This window comes from Canis lupus, chromosome X, assembly GCF_003254725.2.
Source record: "Canis lupus dingo isolate Sandy chromosome X, ASM325472v2, whole genome shotgun sequence".
Lineage (NCBI taxonomy): Eukaryota > Metazoa > Chordata > Mammalia > Carnivora > Canidae > Canis > Canis lupus.
Window position 1 is genome coordinate 9647084 of NC_064281.1, and position 6000 is coordinate 9653083.

The following is a 6000-nucleotide window of genomic DNA, read 5'->3' on the forward strand; positions in this document are numbered from 1 at the left end:
AGATTTGTTCTCTGTGAACAGGAGCTGAATTCTTACCAGCCCATTCCCTCCCTCAAAAATATTTAGTTCCCGCAAGCCTAGGCAGGGTTCTTGGGTAGAGATGAGAGTGATTGCTTTATTGGCTCTGCCCCTCCATGGCTGCATAATTATACCCTTTACTCGTGAAGGAAGTGATTGTGTAAACACATTACATGTCATTACCGAAAATCGCAACGTGCCTACTTCCTGGCCGCCCAGCTCAGTACCTAAATTACCCACTCAGCCAAGGAGAGGGTAGAGGACTAGATCCAAGGAAGAGAACTGGTTAGCACAATAGGAATGCTTGTAGAAACTTTTGTTTGGGATTAAAATGCTTCTAAAATATATGAGGGGTGAGGCACCTGGGTACTTCAGTCCGTTGAGCGCCTGCCTTCGGCTCAGGTCATGATCTCGGGGTCCTGGGATGGAGCCCCACGTCGGGCTCCCTGCTCAGCGGGGAGTCTGCTTCTCCCTTTCCTTCTGCTCCTCCTCCCACTCGTGCTCCCTCTTTCTATCTCTAGCTCGAATAAATAAATGAAATCTTTAAAAAACTAAAACTAAAAAATAAAATACACGAGGGGCACTTAAAGTGCATACATGATTCCAATATGCCAGCAGCATAATGATCTTCATTTGTTTGGAGTTCTTTCAAACTTTTATCCATATGGTCATACTGTTTCTAACGTCCATCAAATTGTATATCTTATATATTTATACATTTTGTACATTATACAGCATTATTTTAGAAAGTCTTTCTCTTGGTTTTACATTTTTATCATAAAATTTTTAATAGCCATATACCATCCCATTTTATGTCTACATAATATATATACTTTATTTAACCATTTCCTTATTATTGGCTGCAAATGTTGGGTTTTTTGAAATTATGAATAACTTTGCTGTAAATATCTTCATACATATGGATTTTTCTCCTTTTGAATTTTCATATTTCCTCAATTAAACTGATGTTGTATCTTAAAATTGATACTATCTTAAGAATTGGAGAAATACAATAATTCTATAATATAAAAATCAGAGTAGAGGGTTTACTGAGTCAAAACAGATTTATGATACTTGATATATGTATCAAAATGTCCTCTAAAAAGATTTTACCAATAACATGCAAAATATATGTGTGTTACTATTTTCCTACAGCTTTGTCAGCATATGACATTTGACTTTTCTGTTGACTTTTTGTAGTCGTAAGTAGATGCAAATTGTTTCTTCATTATTATTTGAATTTTAATATATTTAGCTATTCTAGTAATAAGACGTACCATCTTGCTTCTTGGCTCTTCCCTTTCCACGTTGTTTCATCAGTTTTGCTGTCATATGCAAAATTGGAAGAAGGCAATGATTCCTTTACAGAATCATAGAATTTTTAAGCTAGAATCCTTAGGGATCATCTGGTCAGAGCTCTCGTTTTACATATGATTAGATAAAAAAACCAATGAGATTCAAATTGCTCCAGATTTTGCAGCTAGGAAGTGGCAGGGCTAAAACTTGCGATCCAACTTCTAGACCTTTCCACTGGACATACTGCCTCTCTGATGTAAATTCTATTTGAATGCTAATGACATATCTATCAGTCCTTGACATTTAGGCTGGGCAGTATTAAACTTAGGCTTAAAATATTACTAATTCTTGCTAAATAAATTAGTCAACAATTAGTTCGTAGGGTCTTAGAAATAAGATTTAGATCCAAACATGAAAGAAAATGGACTATATCTGAATACATTGCACAAAACTTTAAGTACCCATCATGCACTCCCTGGAATCGGCTTATGTAATAAAGTCTGAGTTAGATAAGTCCAGTAATTCACATTTGTCGGTGATTAAGCCCTCTGAGGAACTGAATCACCATGCTCTTGAATTTTTCTCACTGTTCAGTCTCATTGCTATTAAATATTGATGCTGTGCTTTCTTTCCCAAACCAAATCAGCACTCAAACTTTATATCTGAAGAATGGCGTGTTTTTATCCCATCAACTTTATCATTTATTTTTGATCTTTCATGGTTTTATGCAATGTTCCAACCATTTTTAACCCAAGTCTCAGGCTTCATCAGTCTGCAACAACAATATTAAGTCACACTTCTGTCTCACACCCAAAGTGTACTATGAGCTCAAGTCAGCAAAAACTGCTGGAAACTGGCCCTCCTCAAATTGTTTTTTCAGCCACTTCTGAGGTCCTCAGCATATTGCTTCATAAATACCCAGGAGCAGTCACCATCTTTTATCCCTGCCTCTTTGTCTTTCTTCTGGACAGTATGCTGCTGGGCACCGCTGTCCCTCCCCGGCGACCACAGTTGATCCACCCCCGCTGTGGTCTCAAAGCAAGGTTAGTCCTCTAAATTCCTCATATCTAAACTGTGATGAAACTGTACTTTTAAAAAGCCATGTCAGGGGCACCTGGGTGGCTTAGTTGGTTCGGCATTCACCTCTTGATTTGGGCTCAAGGCATCATCTAGGGTGGTGAGATCGAGTCCTGAGCAGGGCTTTGCACTCAGCAGGGAGTCTGCTTCTCTCCCTCTGCCCCTTCTCTCTCTAAACAAACAAATAAACCTTTAAAAATAAATAAACTTGGGACACCTGGGTGGCTCAGTGGTTGAGCATCTGCCTTCGGCTCAGGTCGTGATCCCAGGGTCCTGGAATGGAGTTCTGCATCAGGGTTCCTGCGGGGAGCCTGCTCCTCCCTCTGCCTATGTCTCTGCGTCTCTCTCTGTGTCTCTCACGAATAATAAATAAAATCTTTAAAACAATAAAAATAGGGATCCCTGGTTGGCTCAGTGGTTGAGCGTCTGCCTTCAGCTCAGGGTGTGATCCTGGGGTCCCGGGATCCAGTCCTGCCTCGGGTTCCCTGCAGGGAGCCTGCTTCTCCCTCTGCCTGTGTCTCTGCCCCCCCCACCCCCCGTGTATAATAAATAAATAAATAAATAAATAAATAAATAAATAAATAGTCTTTTTAAAAAATAAAATAAATTAAAAAAACAATAAAAATAAACTTTAAAAATTAAAAATTAAAAAGCCATGTCTTGAGGGCTCCAGGAAAAGGAAACTTAAAACAGAGACTAACTCATCCAGGAGAAGTAGCTGTCTTTAGAGATGACAAGTCCAAACTCAAACCCTGAAGACTTGCCTAATCCCCAGCAGTCCCTCATGTGGCAGGGAGATGGCTCAAAGAGAAATCGGCAACTCCCAGTGTTGCCCTAGCTCGGAGTTCAGGTCCCATTGCCCATCACCTTAGAGAAAGAGGAAACTCTCCAGATTTTCTCAAGCTCTGGTCTAGCTTTATTTTCCTGCCCTAGAATTATCTTCTCTCAGAATGACTGGCAAGGAGAATACCCATTCATTCCCTTTGGCAGCGCTGAGGAGGCAGGGAGGTGATGGAGAGCCTATACCCACCCTAGGGTGGGATCTGGGCGTTAGAGCTTAAGCAAGATAACTGTGATAGTAGGCAGTGTATTTTCTGAAGTCTGGCTTACGCAGTCTTAAGATGACTACATTTTGGGGGAAAATGTGTTATTCAGTGTGAAACTGGATTTTCTAGAATATATAGGGCACTTCTCGGGGTTATCCAATTAGTGGGCGCTATTTTACAACTCTGCAAATTGTTGATGGTAACTGACATCAATGCAAAATACTTGTTTATGAACATCAAATTCTGTCCTGCCTGGTAGAGGGGTAGAGGTTCAACTGACTTCTCCCTTCTACTGTGGAAGAAACCAGTTTTATCTCAATTGACATATTCATTTCACTATTCCTCATCTATAATTCATATTCTGCATTGATTCTACGTCTGATCACCAACTAATGATTTTAATTCCAGTTCTTTTTTTTTTTTTTTTTAAGATTTTACTTATTTATTTGTGAGAGACTCACAGAGAGAGGCAGAGACACAGGCAGAGGGAGAAGCAGGCTCCCCGTAGGGAGCCCGATGTGGGACTTGATCCCAGGACCCCGGGATCACGGCCTGAGCTGAAGGCAGATGCTCAATCGCTGAGCCACCCAGGCATCCAATTCCAGTTCTGATGTGTATAAGGTGGGGGTTTCTACACCCCTAAGCAATTCTCTAACACCAACTGGTGTCCTGCAGTTCAATTTAATTTTGACCCTATCTACCCAGAGAGAGTGTGTGAGATCCCACAGGTTAAGGATTCAGTTATACAAGACTACCTCCCTTCCCAACTTCAAACACCAATGGCAAGTCACGTATGCTTGTCATGTGTGCTTCTGACCAAGCATAGATTGGTGGTTCCAAAGACCTCGTCTGTGGATTCAATTAATTTGCTAGAGCAGATTACAGAAATCAGCTCCCAGAAATATTTTCCTTTCTGGATCACTGGTCGATTATGAAAGGATATAACTCAGGAACAGTCAGATGGAAGAGATGCAGAGGGCAAGGCGTGGGGAAAGGGCCCAGAGCTTCCATGCCCTCTCCAAGTGCTGCTCTCCCCAATCTCCAAGTGTTCACCAATTCAGAAGCTCTCTGAATCCCAGCCTTTTTTGTTCTTTTATGGAGGCTTCATTACATAGGCACGATTGATTAAATCATTGACTGTTGGTGATTGGGTCAACCTCCAGCCCCTCTGCCAGCTTGGAGCTTAGGCGGGCAAGGACCAACATTTCCAACACTCCAATCTACTTGGTTGGTTCCCTTTGGCAACACCCCTCTCCCTCTGTAGATGCTTTCCAAGAGTCATCTCATTAACATAAACTTAGGTGTGGTGGAAAGGAGTTGTTAGCAACTATCCAGACACCTTTTTATAGCTCTGATCACTTAGGACATGCCCAGGGTTTTTGGAACCCTGTGCCACAAAGAGACAAAGACCAAATATATATTTATTATAAATCACAATATCACAATGACTGTATCTGCTCTTTGGATTCTCCTTGGAACTGGCCATAATACCTTAGCATTTCCCCCATCAATGAGTAAGATCTTTAGTACATGTTCATTTTTATATCTGTATGAGAGTCGTGATTTTAAAAAATTATCTTTTAACACCAGATATGGGATCTTAAAACACAGTTTTTGCTAACTCAAATCTAGTTCAGTTGCTTGTTATATTTTTCTATCAATATGAAGAATAGAGATCAAGTCTGTGGATCCCCCCTCCCACCCCCGCATAATATTCACACACAATACATATGCATCTACACACAACTCCCAAAAATAAGCAATAATTTTTAGCCATATAAAACAGTCCAAAATTCACATTCAAGGAGAAAATACTTTCTAACATAATACACTTTCTAATGTGATCCACCAAGCAGAACACCTGCTGTCTCAGCTTGAAGGATCTTTCCTTGGGGTTATTTCCCCATATCCAGAAATTCTTCAAGAATGTTGAGTACTTAGCTTTCATCTGTATCAGGGTTTGTCAACCTCAGCACTGTTGACATTTTGGACTGGATAATTCTTTGTCGTGGGGCTATCATATGTATTGAAGGCTGTTTAGCCACACCCCTGACTGCTACCCACCAGATGCCAGCGGCAGCCCACCTCCAATTGTGACAACCCAAACTCTCCAGACGTGGCCAAATTTCACTGGAGGGGGGAGGGCGTGGGCATTGCACAATCATCCCCAGCTGAGAACCACTGGTTCATTTGACTAAAAGTCTCTCAAATGGTTCCTTCTAGAGTAAAGGGAGGATCTGCTCAAAGATAAGTGAGTGAACCCAGCTGATAGGTATCAGCATGGATTGGTCTCAGTAATGGTGTTGAGTGAACACAGAAGGTTGCAGAATGCTTTGCACAGCGTGATACTATTTATGTCAATCTTAAAATCAGAGAGCCTCATAATGTGTGTTGCTTATAGAAACCTGCATCTGGAGTAAAAGTATAAAACCATGTCTATGAAGAATACACAGCAGTTTAACGAGTATGGTCGCCACTGGGAAAAGAGGGAGACACTAGGACAGGTTAGGATTACAAAAGAAAATTGAATCGTGTCTGCAATGCTTTGCTTATTTTTAAAAAG